This window comes from Thalassophryne amazonica, chromosome 11 (assembly GCF_902500255.1).
Source record: "Thalassophryne amazonica chromosome 11, fThaAma1.1, whole genome shotgun sequence".
Classification (NCBI taxonomy): Eukaryota; Metazoa; Chordata; class Actinopteri; order Batrachoidiformes; family Batrachoididae; genus Thalassophryne; species Thalassophryne amazonica.
The window spans coordinates 51,270,343-51,287,550 of record NC_047113.1 but is presented as its reverse complement, the minus strand read 5'-3'; the positions used below and the strand labels follow the sequence as shown (position 1 = coordinate 51,287,550).

The following is a 17,208-nucleotide window of genomic DNA, read 5'->3' as shown; positions in this document are numbered from 1 at the left end:
AGATCGTACTTTTGATAAGCCTATGATAACTGTATTTCAGGAGAACTTTTCATAATGCTTCTTATAGTGTTAAAATGTATGTGTCTCCTGGTGCACAGTGATCGGTTAAGGGACCAAAAAAAAAAAACATACTGTCACAGCAGGCTTAATTTTTTTCCCCTTCGATACCTGGTGGTGGCCTGGTCTTGGTTAAAAATGCCCGGCCTGAAAAATTTCCCCAGTCCAGCTCTGGTTACACCTGGTGCATGTAACGTGAAGCGCCACACCCCAGGGAACAAGCGCTCAGAAAACATCTGTACAAATGTTTGTACAGCAGATAACCCAGATGACAACTCACTAAAACAAAGGTAAACTTGATGATTAAAAGAACTTAAATGGGGGTTATGTTAAGTGTGTGGTATGTTTTTCTGTTTGAATACTGCACCTCAGACTTTGGTGTGCATTTGCAGTGAGAGAAGATTCAAACTCCACACAGAAAGGTTTTAAGTTTGGTTCAAACCCTCGGCACAATGTGCTTTGAGGTACATAATGAGACATTGTTAATCACAGGTCTGTTCACCTTTGTTGCAGAATGCTGCAACAAAGAGCTGTTTGTTGGGGATTGTTGATTCAGCAAATGAGTGTTTCATTTGATTTCCGAGTGTTCAGAGTGTCAACCATGCAAATTGAGAAAACTTGTCACTTTGAGGAACATTTTTGTAAAGTAGTGTGGAAAACATTTTGTTTGTATTAGTTTGTATAGTGCCATGTGCTCCAAAGACTTTGTCACAGAGTTGTCTTTCGGGGCTACAGAACTGCATTGGGATTTGGCACTGGTTTTGCCAGATGTCCTTCCTTATTACGCAACTCTACTTGGAGAGCCACACACAGCCCTGTGTTGTCCAAGTACTAATTAGAACCCACTCTGTCTTTTTTCTACATGGTTTGCATGCTACTCCGAGTATTTAGAATATTACTCATGATACATCCTACTGATGTAGTTGTACTCTTTGTTAGTTCCCTCCTCCCTCTGCACAGGTTCCACCCCCTGATTGCTCACCCATTCATGACAGATCATTTTAATTCCATCCACGGGTTTCACTCTTCACTGTGGAAGTGGGATGCAAGAAAAAAGGCACACGCAGCACCAAATCTACCCAAGTGGTTAAAGGTAAATTTATTGTTTCATTTAGCAGATAAGATGTTTTTTGTATGTTTAACTTAATGAATCTGTCAGAAGCATTGTTATATCTTTGTTTTAAGAGTTTGTCTTTAATCAGTGAGTGCACAGTGAAAGTTTCACTTTCTCATCTGTAGTTTTTTTTAATCAAGTAGAGTTCTTGATTTTATATATATGTGTGTGTGTGTGTGTGTGTGTGTGTGTGTGTGTGTGTGTGTGTGTGTGTGTGTGTGTGTGTGTGTGTGTGTTAAATATGAGTTCAGTTAAAGCTTTTTTTGCTTGTTGCAAGAAAAGATAAACAAGATCACAAGAGGATCAAATGTCTGGAAATTATTTCATGAAAACTTAAATTGCAGCTTGCTGACAGGATAAAGGATGGGGGTGAAAACTGATGTCAAATTTAAGGATGAATGGAAGGATTTTTGCTATTTCATAATATGAATTGCATGTGCATCTGTGTTCGGTGTTGCTTAACTATGGGTGCTGTCTTTACTGTGATATGGATCTCGCATTAAATATTAGTCCAAGTGCAAATACAAAAAGGTTCTTTGATTCCCTAAAGGGAGGAGAAGTCAACCGCAGGCGTCCCTGATTGCTCTATTCTCACGATACAACAAGACATTTCAAACCTGTGCCTGCTTGTCTTACTTGGCTTTTCGAATATGTTCTTGTCATCTTTAACACTTTGTGCATCTTACCGTTAGAACAAAACTAGCGGTTAGTGCCACTTTCTGCAGAGCACTCAACGACGTGTAATTCCTGAAAACAACCAAATATGTGAAAAAAAAGAGCCAATGAGCAGCGCTGTTCTCATTTCTCACAATAACGTTACACGGCGCATCTGGAGAGTATTCACAGCGCTTCACATTTTTCCGCATTTTATGTTACAGCCTTATTTTTTTCCCCTCAAAATTCTACTCACAACACACCATAATGACAACATGAAAATTGTTTCATTTGAATTTTTTCCAAATTTATTAAAAATAAATAACAAATCGCATGTATATAAGTATTCACACCTTTTGCTCAATACTTTGTCGCTGCATCTTTGGCAGCAATTACAGCAGAAGTCTTAAACTGATTCCAGAAAAGGCCAAGAGGGTGCAGGTTTTCTTTGTAACCAAGTCCACTAGGTGATTTCAGTGATTAACTGAAACCACCTGGTGGAGTGGGTGGTTGCAAAGAAAACCTGCACCCTCTTGGCCCTTTCTGGAATCAGTTTGAGACCTCTGAATTACAGCCTCAAGTCTTCTTGAACATGATGCCACAAGCTTGGCGCACCTATCTTTGGGCAGTTTTGTCCATTCCTCTTTGCAGCACCTCTCAAAGCTCCATCAGGTTCAAGCCACTCCTTTGATATCTTGGCTGTGTGCTTAGGGTAATTATCCTGCTGAAAGATGAACCGTCACCCCAGTCTGAGGAAAAAAGCAGTCTGGAGCAGGTTTTCATCCAGGGATGTCTCTGTACATTGCTGCATTCACCTTCCCTCAATCCTGACTAGTCTCCCAGTTCCTGCCGCTGAAAAACATCCCCACAGCATGATGCTGCCACCACGCTTCACTGTAGGGATGGTGCCTGGTTTCCTCCAAACATGACTCCTGGCATTCACGCCAAAAGGTTCAATTTTTGTCTCATCAGACCAGAGAATTTTTTTTCTCATGGTCTGAGAGTCCTTCAAGGTGCCTTTTGACAAACTCCAGGCAGGCTGCCATGTGCCTTTTACTAAGGAGTGGCTTCCGTCTGGCCACTCTACCATGAAGACCTGATTGGTGGATTGCTGCAGAGATGTTTGTCCTTCTGGAAGGTTCTCCTCTCTCCACAGAGTAATGCTGGAGCTCTGACAGAGTGACCATCGGATTCTTGGTCACCTCCCTAACTAAGGTCCTTCTCCCCGATTAGTTTAGATGGACAGCCAGCTCCAGGAAGAGTCCTGGTGGATCCAAACTTCTTCCATTTATGGATGATGGAGGCCACTGTGTTCACTGGAACCTTCACAGCAGCAGAAATGTTTCTGTACCCTTCCCCAGATTTGTGCCTCGAGACAATCCTTTCTCTTGTGTTCTACAGAAAATTCCTTTGACTTCATGCTTGGTTTGTGCTCTGACATGCACTGTCAACTGTGGAACCTTATATGTAGACAGGTGTGTGTCTTTCCAAATCATGTCCAAAACTGAATTTACCCCAGGCGAAGTCCAATTAAGATGTAGAAATGTCTCAAGGATGATCAGTGGAAACAGGATGCACCTGAGTTCAATTTTGAGTTTCATGGCAAAGGCTGTGAATACTTATGTACACATGATTTCTTAGCTTTTTTCATTATTATTATTATTATTTTAATATATTTTACAAAATCTCAAAAGAAAAAAAAAATCACATTGTCACTAAGGGGTATTATGTGTAGAATTTTGAGGGGAAAAATTAATTTCATCCATTTTGGAATAAGGCTGTAATATAACAAAATGAAGAAAAAAGTGAAGTGCTGTGAATACTTTCTGGATGCACTGTACATTAAGATTTCATTTATTTTAATGCAACCAAAGCCACATTTGGACCCAGAAAGAAAGCCTTAAGGGTACTTTTTTTTTCTACCTTTATTATCCAGGTAAAAAACTCATTGAGATTAAAACCTCTTTTTCAAGAGTGACCTGGCCAAGATGGCAACACGAAAGCAAAGTAGTTACATCAAACACAAAACACACACATTCGAAAAACAGAAATGCAATACATAGTTACAAAACGCAATTACACAGTCCAACTGTCCTTAACTCTCTGTCCTTTATGATTGTTTTAAATTGTCCCAAAGTTACAAGATGTATCAATTTGAGGTCCTGCAAAATGTTCCATGTGGACGGGGCAGCAACTTTAAAAGCCTTTTTTTGCCCACTTCAGTTCTGACTCTTGGGACCTGCATCAGTATAACGTTCTGAGAGCGCAGGCCATAAGCGCTGAGGTTTCTACACATATATGAACACAAATATGAAGGCAGAAGTCCAAGAATACATCTATAGATAAAAATCAGCCAATGAGAGTGTCTATGAACAGACAAGGATGAACAATGTGCAGCGGCATATAATGACCAGTGATGTACACGATAACTGCAGCCAGTAATAAAACGTAATGCACAATGGTATACAGCATCCAGTTTCAATAAAAACTGATGAGAAGCATTCATAAAAAGCAAGTCTCCATAGTCCAACAAGGGCAGAAAGACTGTGGTGATCAGTTTTTTCTAGCTTGCAATGAAAACATGATTTATTTCTAAAAAAGAAACCCAGCTTCAATTTCAGTTTAAAAACAAGTTTATCAATATGCGATTTAAAAGACAAGTTCTCATCAATTACGATGCCCAAGTATTTGTAAGATGTGACCGTTTCAATTTCTGCTCCATAAATGGTTGACAACTTAGGAAGGGTAAATGGAAGCTGCTTGCCATTTGAAAACAGCATAGTCTTTGATTTGTCTGCATTCAGCACCAACTTGAGCTGTTTCAAATGGAGCTGAACAATGTCAAAGGCCGACTGCAACAACTCTAATGATTTTAAGGCTGAGGAAGTGAAACAGTAAATTACAGTGTCATCAGCATAAAAATGTGATGCAGCATCAGACGAATTATCGCAAAGATTATTTACATAAATTGTAAACAACAAAGGCCCCAGTACAGAGCCTTGAGGTACTCCCTTTTGCATGGGGAGGAAAGAAGAAAAAGACCCGGAAGCCTGAACACACTGCGTTCTCTCTGATAAATAATTGGAGAACCAGTTTAAGGCCCGGTTAGATATCCCAATCTTGTGGAGTCTATATACCAGGACAGCATGATCGACTGTATCAAATGCCTTTGACAAATCTATAAAAAGAGCTGCGCAGTATTTTCGACCATCTAGACTTAACCACAAGAGAAAAGACCAACAAAGAGCACATTGATTTGCTCTGATCAATTCATCAGACTTAATTTTATTTTTCCTTTACCTTTTCCATAGGATAAGTTACGTGTGTTATTTATTTTACTAGTTTTGGAGGCCCTCTAACAAATAATCCAATGAAATATACTGAAATATAACATAATGCTAAAATACCCTCGGCCGTATGAGCATAACAATAGGAACTAGAATGTGACCTTTTGACTTCTTAAAATAGGTCAAGGTTAGCCATCTTTGAACTTGTCCAAGTTCTGTGTCCCAAGAATGTTCCCTGTGAATCTGAAGACCCTAGCAGTAATAGGATTGGAGTTATGATGAGCACGGACTGATGGACAGATGCAACACCTTCGCAATACCCAATGGCCGTATTGTGGCCTCGGGTAAAAATCCCAAGTTTGTTATTAGTAATGGTAATTATAACTATATTGGTCTTTCCCACGAATCAAAACACTAAACAAAATGAACACCAATAATAATAGAATAAATGCTGATAATAAGTAATAATGCTAAGTACACTCCAACAACACAGATAAATCCCAAATTATTGAGATTATTACACAGCGCAACTCGTTTGTGTGTTTGGGTTTTTTCCAGTAACTTCAAAAATTTTACTTAGCCTGGGATGGCTGATTAGCTGTCTTCTTCCAAACATAGCTATTGGTTTGGTAAAGGACTCATCATTCATACAAACATTCATTCCATCTTGGAAGACTTTTGGGCAATAACAACTAAAGAACTATAATCGGACTTTGTTCTCTTGTTTTGCATGTTTGGAAATTCTTTATTGTACTGTGTATGATCTTTCTTATTGTTACAATTAGTGCAGCAAATAAGTGAATATTTACTGAGGGATCCTTCAAATGGTGATGCAATCACCAAATTTGGCACACATACTCCTTAGACATTACTCTTTTAAAAATGCCGGGTACCCACATGAACCTTCAATAGGCGGCCAAGAAGGGGTCAATTGAAGTATTACACAGGGGTCAAAATTTAAAAATGCTCCAATCATATTGAAAGGTATTCCATATTATTTGTCTTATCATAAAGATTCCAAAAAGGTATAGTTTGGACTATCTGTGAATGAATGTTCCAGAGTTATGGGGTAAAAACAGCAAGAACAGTGACAAAGGTCAATTTCAATTTCTACAGGGGTCAAAAGTTAAAGTTGCTCCAATTTTGGTAAAAAAGTGATGCAAATTATTAGTTGGGTGAATACGGTTTTAAAAAGGAATAGTTTGCATCATGTATCATGCTTAGTTATCATGTTACAGGGTATCATATGTCACATGTCATAGAATCCAATGGATGCTGATATTGTTTAATTTTTACTTTGCAAACCAAGCACGCAACACAGTCAAAACTATGACATTTATTAATCCTATTAGCTCAACCAGCTCTAACTAAGCATGATACATGATGCAAACTATTCCTTTTTAAAACCGTATTCACCCAACTAATAATTTGCATCACTTTTTTACCAAAATTGGAGCAACTTTAACTTTTGACCCCTGTACAAACTGAAATTGACCTTTCTCAGTGTTCTTGCTGTTTTTACCCCATAACTCCAGAACATTCATTCACAGATAATCCAAAATATACCTTTTTGGAACCTTTATGATCAGACAAATAATATGGAATACCTTTCAATATGATTAGAGCATTTTTAAATTTTGACCCCTTTGTAATACTTCAATTGACCCCTTCTTGGCCGCCTATTGAAAGTTCATGTGGGTACCCAGCATTTTTAAAAGAGTAATGTCTAAGGAGTATGTGTGCCAAATTTGGTGCTTGCATCACCATTTGTAGCATTTTTTTCAGTTATTCGCTGCACTAAATAGTCTAAGCAGTGGCTCAGCTCTCTGAGTCTGGTCTGCTTGATGTTTCTTCCTCATAAAAGACTTGAGGGAGGTTTTTTTTTTTTTTTTACCACTCTTTCCTATGTGGTTGCTCAAGGGGGTTGGTAAGATTAGACCTTACCCTTGTGAAGCACCTTGGAGTGAAAATTGTGATTTGGTGCTATATAAATAAAATGAATTAATCTAAATGTCAGTCGAATCATTAAATTATTTAAAAAAAATCCAGAACTGTATAAAAATTGGATTTGCAAATGATGAGGCTTACATGGATTGTAAAACATATGTTACTGGCTGACATACTGACATGACACATTGTGTATCAGATGGCAGGTGATGGAGAATGACAACTTTTGATCAATTACACTTTATCATAGCAGTCATATGGCATCCAAACCACAGCATCATTAGCTATAACTGCAGGATTGCTGCAGAGCAGGTAGCTCAGTGAATACAATAAGTAATCAGGCTGCCAATATGTTGACATGGATTAATTCCCAATCATACTATCTTCCTATGCCTGTTGTAAATTATGTGCTTAAATGTAGCTGTTTTAAACAAGACAAAGATTCAAATAACGAGCAAATTGACTGTGATGGTGATAAGTTGAACAAATTCAGACACAACAGACAGCAGAAAAACAAAGGAAAGATGCAAAGCTCCAGACAGCTGTATTCAAACACCTTTATATGTTGACAGAAGCATTAGTCACTGACACACACACAAAAAAACAGACCGTCCTTGAGAAGTTAGATAATGTTTTATTCAGCCACTCTGGTGCCAAATGAATCTCTTTCAATTAAAATAGTCTGCCAGACTCTTAGAGGCTACTCAAACAGCCAGTTAATCCAAGAGAGAGGTTATTCAGTAGCCCTGCATATTATTAAAAGAAATTTAACCATTTTACCAACCGTCCTTGAACAAGACACCTCATCTGCATTGTCTGAGTTCATCCAGTTGTGAATAGGTACTGGCGTCAGCTGTGGAAGTAACCTGAGTTGGGCTGGTGTCCTCTCCAGGAGCAGCCGCAGATTCTCATCTAGTTCACACTACCGAATTGAACAATAAGCATGGGCACCAACGAGCCTCAGGGCCTATATCAGTCTTATCGTTTCTTCAAATACCATCCAGACCACAACAACTATACCCACAAGGCCGGCAATCAAATACAGAAAGCTTGGATGTAGAAATAAATTCCACTTCTCTGCTATGGATATTCCCATCTTCTTGTCACCAGCTCCAAAATGATTGCCTGTTGTGATGTTACGACCCCAACAGTGTTACATACTACGTTCACTTCCTATAGGTACTACAGACTATCAAATAAGGAAAGACTGGACAACTTGGGTCGGGTGGGTGTTGGAGATCACCACCCTGGCCAAATGGGTGAGGTCCTCTCATTGCAATATTCATTCCCCGAACAAACAGCAAATAAATCAACAAAAGCAATCTGACATTTCTGACATCCGCCAATTTGGATCTGGATCACTGCCAAAATTCAGTGGAGTCTTCCATGGCCTAATATGCATCTATTGTGCAAATTTGATGAGAATCCATAAAGTAGTTTTTTTTTTTTTTTCCTTTTTTGCGTCATCCTTCAAAGCCTATATACAGTGAAATCTTGATCCAGAATCTGGAACACCTCCAAAATTTAATGGAGTCTTCCATGGCCTAATATCTATATGTGGTGAAAATTTTGTTAATCTGTGTAGTGGTTTTGACATAATCCTGCTGACAGACAGACAAATAAATAATGATTTTATTGTGTCCTTGGAGGCGTAATAAACTCTGAAAAACCCTGAGCTTACCTGAGTTTGATATTTTTAGATTTTTATTTATTTATTGCATCAAAACACACAATAAACCAACCTAATTCATGGTGAATTGTGAATCACCATTTGTGCAGTAAGATCATTTCTTTGTAGCCTTATTATAAAGTTTACCCATTCAACTTAATTGTTGCTCATTAAAGCATGGTGACATTTCTCCATCGTCACAATTTTCATGATCTTCAGATTTGTTGTGTTCAATAACCAAAAATGTCACCTACTTGACTGTGGCAGAGGCAAGCAGGAGTCTGTGCCTATGGTAGTCATTAGGCCTCACTCCACTTACAGCCAGAGGACACTCTGGCCACTCAGGCCAAAGCCAACTGGTCAGTGTGTCTGCCTCCCAAGCTGGAGAACATGAGTCTGAGTCCTAAGGGGAGCAAGTGGGAGGAGTCAAAAACACAACTGCAATGCAGTGTAGTCACTACATGACCATAGCAATATCAGTTCAGTCTTATTAATTTTGAAAGTTATTAATTACCCTATTAAAAGTTACCTCTTAATATGATGACACCTTCAACATGAATGATGACATAAAGGTGTTTTATCACACATCATTTTCATTCAACACCACACATGCGTACAGTGTTCAGTCTTTATGCAGACACATATTTAGAGGCGTGAAATGCGATCTAATTTTTATTTATTTATTCTTTAATGAAAATCTGATATTGTTTACAATCAGTAGTTTTTTCTGTAACAATATGATATAAGCTACAATATGATGGGCATAGCCATTCTGTGAGTATAGTCTAGCCATTACAATAGCTCCTCATTCTAGCTTATGGTAACATCTGTAATATCAGCTAGCCAGGCAAGAAAACCAAAAGTTCAAAAATCTTGGTTAGCAAACTTTTAAAGGAAAAACAGACTATTATTTTCAGGCAGTATGAAGACAATACTAGGTTGTAATTTATGGTGACACCATATGAAAAAAGGGAGAAGTCAAAGGGACTTATTGTTGGAGTGATAAGCACACCTACAACCCCAATTCCAATTAAGTTGGGACATTGTGTAAAATGTAAATGACAGAATACAATGATTTGCAAATCCTGTTCAACTTATATTCAATTGAATACACCACAAAGACAAGATATTTAATGTTCAAACTGATAAACTTTATTGTTTTTGAGCAAATATTTGCTCATTTTGAAATGGATGCCTGCAACACATTTCAAAAAAGCTGGGACAGTGGTATGTTTACCACTGTGTTACATCACCTGGCTTGACATTGTGTTGCTGAAATAACCAGGGACATCCCTGAAAAAGACGTTGCTTGGATGGCGGTATGTGTTGCTCCAAAACCTGGATGTACCTTTCAGCATTGATGATGCCATCATAGATGTGTAAGTTGTCCATGCCTTGGGCACTGACACACCCCCAGAGCATCACAGATGTTGGCTTTTGAACTTAGCGCTGGTAACAATCTGGATGGTCTTTTTCCTCTTTTGTCTGGAGGACACGATGTCCATGATTTCCAAAAACAATTTGAAATGTGGACTCATCAGACCACAGCACACTTTTACACTTTGTGTCTGTCCATTTCAAATCAGCTCAGGTCCAGAGAAGGCGGCAGCGATTCTAGATGTTGTTGATGTATGGCTTTCACTTTGCATGGTAGAGTTTTAACTTGCACTTGTAGATGTAGCGACAAACTGTGTTAACTGACAGTGGCTTTCTGAAGTGTTCCTGAGCCCACGCGGTAAGATCTTTTACACAATGATGTCGGTTTTTAATGCAGGTCACGGGCATTCATTGTTGGTTTTCAGCCTTGTCACTTACGTGTAGAAAGTTTTCCAGATTGTCTGAATCTTCTGACTATATTATGGACTGTAGATGATGGAATCCCTAAATTCCTTGCAACTGAACGTTGAGAAACATTGTTCTTAAACTGTTGGACTATTTCTTTCACGCAGTTGTTCACAAAGTGGTGATCCTCACCCCATCTTTACTTGTGAACAGCTGAGCCTTTTGGGTATGCTCCTTTTATACCCAATCATGACACTCACCTGTTTCCAATTAACCTGTTCAGCTGTGGAATGTTCTAAACAGGTGTTCTTTGAGCATTCATCAACTTTTCCAGTCTTTTGTTGCCCCTGTCCCATCTTTTTTTTTTAATGTGTTGCAGGCATCCATTTCAAAATGAGCAAATATTTGCACAAAAACAAAAAGTCTATCATTTTGAACATTAAATATCTTGTCTTTGTGGTGTATTCAACTGAAAATAGGTTGAAGAGGATTTGCAAATCATTGTATTCTGTTTTTATTTACATTTCACGCAACATCCCAACTTCAGTGGAAATGGGGTTGTATTATTTATATGGAGTGTTATGTGGTCTGTGAGATTTATTATTGGATAATTGGTCCTTGGTTTGAAAAAGTTTGAGAAATACTGCATTAGTGCCTATTGGGCCATGTTTTTAATGATTTCATAGTTTTTCATTAATACACAAGTCAAATAGGCTTGGAATATAAAAACGCTTGTATCTGTTTATATAACAACTGAATGTGATCAGTTTCAGGCCCTTCAAGGTCACTGCACAAGGATTTCTTGTCATAGCATGCAAAATCTGGGACAGGCTTTATCAGATTTCAAAGTGCTCTTATCACAGCCGTGTTGTGTCTTGGCAATATGTTGCCAAAGGTATGGGAACGGTTTCGACAGTAAAGTTGAAAGGACACTTCTCTCGAAACCCACGGCAGAACAATCCATTTCTGAGCCCAGGGGGAACTTTTGTATAATTGCACAAAGGTATTTAAGATGAGTAACAACAGCCAGATACTTTGTTCTTTTTTTTTTTTTTTACTCTATGCTTAAACACAACATATATGCAATATTTTTCAGGACGTGAGTCACAGGAATCAAAGCATAAAACAAAATAAACGGTAATAATAAAAGAATAAATGCTAATAATGAAAAGTAAATCCCAAATTTAAGGGCTGATAATACAGAGAAAAAGGTGTGACATACAGTACTCTGTTGTATATGGGTTTTATTTCCTCTTTAAGAAGCATTTTTTGACAGGTGCAACTTATACTCTGGAAAATGCAAGCAACTGTATTTTATTAGCTAATACATTTCTAAACAATTGTAACTGTCCTCTTTATAATTATAGTTTTCATTGCCAAACTACTTGAAGTGATTGCAATATAGCTGACAGAATTGGCACGGCTTATCGTTATGTCCTGGTATCCGGTTTTTCCTCATGCTGTCGAGACTGTGTGAAACAGTGTGCAACATTCAAAGCAGATGGAAGATGAGATATGAAAAACAATGCTGAAAGGCCCTTTTTTTTAACCCACCCACCCATTCCCAAATTCAAGCTTACGATCCACCTTGAAGTCTGAAAATCTTCTGGGGCTCACCTAAAATCATAATTTTCAATTATAATAAACAAGTCTACAGACAAGGACAAAATTATTAGTCTCGCTATGTAATTTAACATTTTCCTCAAAATTTTCCCAAATGCCATTTTTAACAGAGGAAAGAATTTCCAACACAGCATTTCTAAACATTCTAGTTTTATTTTTGCAAAATACAAAAACTACCAGGGTCAAACCTATTAACCCCTTAATAACTGACCTGATCTGTTGAGCCATAGCACAAACCACTGGTGTGCAATGATGTTTTAACATTGTAATGCTCACAGCTTGTAAAATCAAGTTAAAACTGAGGGTTATCTTCCAATGTACACACAGTATAAAAATTTCAGTCAGGGTCTAAACTGTCACTTTAGAAAGCATCAAAATAAATCAGTTTGGACTTGAGAAAAAATAACTGTTGATGCTCACAAAGCAGGAGAAGGAGCTATATCACTGAGTTAACAAGTATCAAGAAATTAAATGCGCCACACAGTACACAACAATCCTGGCAAAGGTAGGAAGTGAAAGATTTCAAAGACCCTGGAAAGAAAATGAGAGAATCGTGTCTAAAGACCCCAGAACAACTGCCAGGACACTAGTGAATGACTTAGCTAAGTTGGGAATTGTAGTCTCAAAGAAGACAATCACTAGAGTCCTGGACAGGAATGGACTGCGACATTGCAGATTAAGAAAAAGTCCACTTCTGTAGAAGAGACACCTTCAAGCCAGGGTGAAGTACACTAAGGACAACCCAGAGAAGGATTATGCATACTGGAAGCATGTCTTTTGGTCAGATAATATGAAACAATATGTTCTTTGGCCAGCGAGACGTTCCTTATGTTTGGAGAAAGAAGTGAGAGACATATAACCCAAAGAACTCTATCACTACAGTGAAACACAGAGATGCGAGTATTATGCTGTGGGGTTGCTTCAGTGTGTCTGGAACTGGAAATCTCCTCAAGGTGGAAGGAATCATGAAGAAAGAAGGATGTATGAAGACTCTGAAAGAAAATCTGAAGCAGTCCGCAGCAAAAACTGGGTCTGGGTTATTGCTTTGTCTTCCAACATGATAATGACCCAAAACATACATTACTCCAGGTGAAGAACTACCTCCAGAAGACCAAAGTGAATGTTATTGACTGTTCTTTGACGGCTCTGACTTGATTCCCACTGAAAGTCTGTAGGTGTGAACTGAAGACCAAGGTCCATGCCAGAACACCATTAAGTCTGGAGGAGCTTGAAAGATTCATGTGAGAAGAATGGGCTGGGATTCCTCAAGAGTCATGTCCAAGACTTGTTGAATACTAGAATGACTGCAGGCTGTTATCCAGCAAAAAAGGACACACAATTGACTCTTAACATCAGAGTAGTCTAATAATTTTGACCCTGGTAGTTATATATGTGTGTGTGTGTGTGTGTGTGTGTGTGTGTGTGTGTGTGTGTGTGTGTGTGTGTGTGTGTGTGTGTGTGTGTGTGTTTCTGTGTGCAAGTCCAAGAATGTAAGCATCCAAAATAAAACTAGGATGCTTAGAAATGCCGCGTTGAAAATTCCTTGTGCTGTTCAAAAATTTCCAAAGTACTTTTTTTAAGATAACCATTTTGTCCTCATCTGTAAGGTGTGTGTGTTTAAAAAACAAACAAACAAACAAACAAAAAACTTAATGACCCATCAAGGTCCATTTGCAGTACATTGCCAGCCCACTAGTGGGTTGTGACCCACATGTTGGGAGTCAAAGTTGTTAATAATAGAACTACTTCTTTTCTGTTGTGCATTTTTAAATGTGTGATTTATTTTTTTTTTACTCCATGGTGAATGCTTATTTCATGTGGTAACAGATCCTTATACATTTCATGACCATTAGATTTGTCCAAACATGTGCTTACAAGAGTGGTGTGACACGTTTCCTTTTGGAAAAAAACCGTAGTCCATGGGAACGTTTCTACCACATTCCTTTTGAGCAACGGAGCTGGCTTACTTAATCTGTTAAAAATTCATGTAGTAAGAGTGAACTTGTTCAGTCCCTAAAGGCTTGTCCTAAAAACTGAGGACAAAAAAAACCCCAACAAACTCCAAAATAAACAGTCCAACTGATGTCAAATCAAGTCGAACAAGAAACAGATGGTAGCTTCTGCTAAGTGGAATTTTTGTTGTTGCTCAATGTAAGTTTTCAGTCCCTTGCAGATAATGTGTGTAATATCCCGTGCCATTTCTAATAAAATGGGAAAAACCTGGCAACTGTGAATGATATGTCCCAACCTGTCTCTTAAAAACTGTGTTTCGCTTACAGGCAAATGTTAGAATAATTTACCAGTTTATCTACTTTTTAAAAACATATAGTAATGACAAGAGACACCCAAAGCTCATCCTTTTCTGCATTAACTTGTCTGAGAAAAACTGCAGCCAGCGTGCCTGGATGTGTCTGTCACTGTTTGTTTGTGCAGCAAAAAGCTTCAACAGTGTCATTTCATTCTCTGTTCCAGGCTCTCGGCACCTGCTGTCAGTGGCTTCATCCACAAAGACGCTTTTGATAAGAGTTTTGAGCATGACTTGCTTTAATTTGTGCGCAGCAAATTTAAACCACACACTATAACCCCTTTTTTTTTTTTTACATGGAAACATATTGGAAAAAGTGCTGAATTTGCACTTTTGTCACTGTCAAAAATAGTTTGAAAATGTTTTCTGCTCACACCCTTTGACCTAATCAGACAAATAAATAAATTGGTTTACATAAATTATAAACCTTCTAGCTGAATTGTTTTAAAAAAGTAGAACAGCCAATTTTTCTTTAATGTGATTGCATGGTTACATCAGAAACAAAGCTGATTGATTTTATTTAAAAATACATAATCAGAACACAAAAGACATGCTTCAGTGAAAACGTCCCTGGAACAACTCCTTTGTTTTCATTCTGGGTCACCACAGCAGGTGTGAGGTGGATCTGCACGGGGCAGATCCAGGATTTTATAAAGCTGGGTAGGGGGTGGCAGGGATTTGTGAATGTGCCTCGTTTGTGCTTCCCTAGGGGAGCCTGGGGGCATGCTTTTGAGTTTTTAGGTGCCGTTTCCTGGGCAGCACGGTGAGTTAGTGGTTAGCACTGTTACGTCACCGCAAGAGGGTCATGGAATCGATTCCCACCTGTGGCCTTTCTGTGGAGTTGGCATGTTCTTGCCGTGTTTGTGTGGGTTCCATCTGGGTGCGCCGGCTTCCTCCCACGTCTAAAGACATGCAGGTTAAGTGGATTGGAAACATTAAATTGTCCGTAGGTATGCGTGCATGTGTAGATTTGTTTGTTTGTCTATATGTGGCCCTGCGACAGACTGGCATCCTGTCCAGGGTGTACCCCACCTCATGCCCTATGACTGCTGGGGTAGGCTCCAGCCCTTTGTGACCCTTAATTGTAGTAAGCGGTTGAAGATGAATGAGGTGCTATTTCCTGCATTTTGGTGCATATTTCACCATAAAATGCAATCGCAGAGAAAATAAGCTTTCTCTAAGTAAAACTTATTTACTTATAACGTATTTTATTTAAACTTGTATTGTACAATCTTGAATGTGATGTTAATGATAAGTAACAGAAAACATTTGTACTGTCTTTGGCTATACCTCGCTGAATCATGGTCAGGTACAAATGTATCAAGCTGAGTCACTTGTTGCTGAATAAAACGTTCAGAAACGGTATTTGGCAGGTTTTTTTGGGGGGGGGGGGTCCATGAAGAGGGGGGGAGTGACATTGATTTGGTACAACTTTTGCACCTGATGGCCTTCCTGTTCCAACTCCAAATTGGCAAATGGGCAGGGGTGGGTTTGAACCTGGAACCTTCTGCACTGGAACCAACATGAATTCCATGGTAAAGTTTAGCAGCAGGGAATGCTTGGGGCACCAGCATAGGGCTCTGCTGTACATTCTTGTAATTCTTTTAATTTCAGTTTCTGATTTTGTCTTTCAAATGGTTTTGTCAGTGTATTAGTCATGAGAATGCTGGTTGCACAAGCCTGACTGCAAAAACCAAAAGCAAATGTAACTTTAATTTTTACAGACAGACGGAGATGTCCGGAGTTGATTTTTAAATGTGCTTTTGTCTGCCACAGGAATTCTCCACAATATTTCCCACATCAGGGAAGGTTTGTCCTTGAGGTAATGCTATGCAAATATGAGTAAACTGCACAATAGAAATGGGGGAGAACAAAATAAGCAGCCAGTGTTTTTTGTTGTGGTGGGGGACTTCAACCATTCCAACCTCAAGATTGTCCTACTCAGATTTTGCAAAAATGTGGACATAAAAACCAGGATACAGGATCTGGATCAGGTGTACACAAACATTCCTGGAGTATACAAAACCCATTCATCACCTCATCTTGGACAATCTGACCATCTGTCCCAGTTTCTTCCCAGAGCTTATAAACCCCTCATCAGAAGATCAAAACAGTGCAGATCTAGAAAGAAGAAGCCTCGTTGTTACTCCAGGACTGTTTTGAGGACACTTTGTGGGAGTTCTCTGAACATCTGGACATTAAGTTCCACACCTCAACAGTATTAACTGACAAACTTCTACAAAGACAATGTCACCACCCAGAACCAACTTAACAAAACAAACTTAAAAAAAATGTCCTGGTTAAGTGCAAGTACTGCTCAAACCCAGGAATGTGGTGCTCAGGTCAGGAGACAGGGAGGCCTACGGGAGAGGCAGAGCAGACATGGAACAAGGCATCAAGGTGGCCAAATACAAACAAAAAATCAAACAACTTCAGGAAAAACAACCACCACACGATGCAGCAAAGTTGGACTACAAAGAAAGTCACAACACCTGTTGTGTGGGCCGCCAGAAGAGAAGGTACTGCTGTCCCACCACCAGAGCGCGCCCTGCCTGAAGTGCGGGCTTCAGGCACGAGAGGGCGCTGCCGCCACGGACACAGCCGGGGTTGACAGCTGTCACTTATCAACTCATGACAGCTGTCACCCATCTCCACTTCGTCAATCCACTCCATAAAAGCCGGACGTCATCTCCACCTCGCTGCCGAGATATCATCTACCTGTGAAGGTAATATTCTCTGCTGTGTCTAAACGTTGACTTACGTGTGATCT

The 17,208-nt window shown here is 39.1% G+C and overlaps 1 protein-coding gene across 1 annotated transcript in view; it reads right to left on the bottom strand.

The window, feature by feature from the left end:
* The window catches only part of pdzd11 (PDZ domain containing 11), a 33,897-nt gene extending 19,673 nt beyond the window's left edge, over positions 1–14,224 (bottom strand). Inside the window, exons 1-2 of the mRNA XM_034181636.1 lie at positions 14,214–14,224; positions 13,344–13,351 (exon numbers count right to left, since the gene is read on the bottom strand). The gene's annotated coding sequence lies outside the window, so the exon portion shown is untranslated. The remainder of the gene's footprint in view (positions 1–13,343; positions 13,352–14,213) is intronic.
* Positions 14,225–17,208: the final 2,984 nt, after the last annotated feature.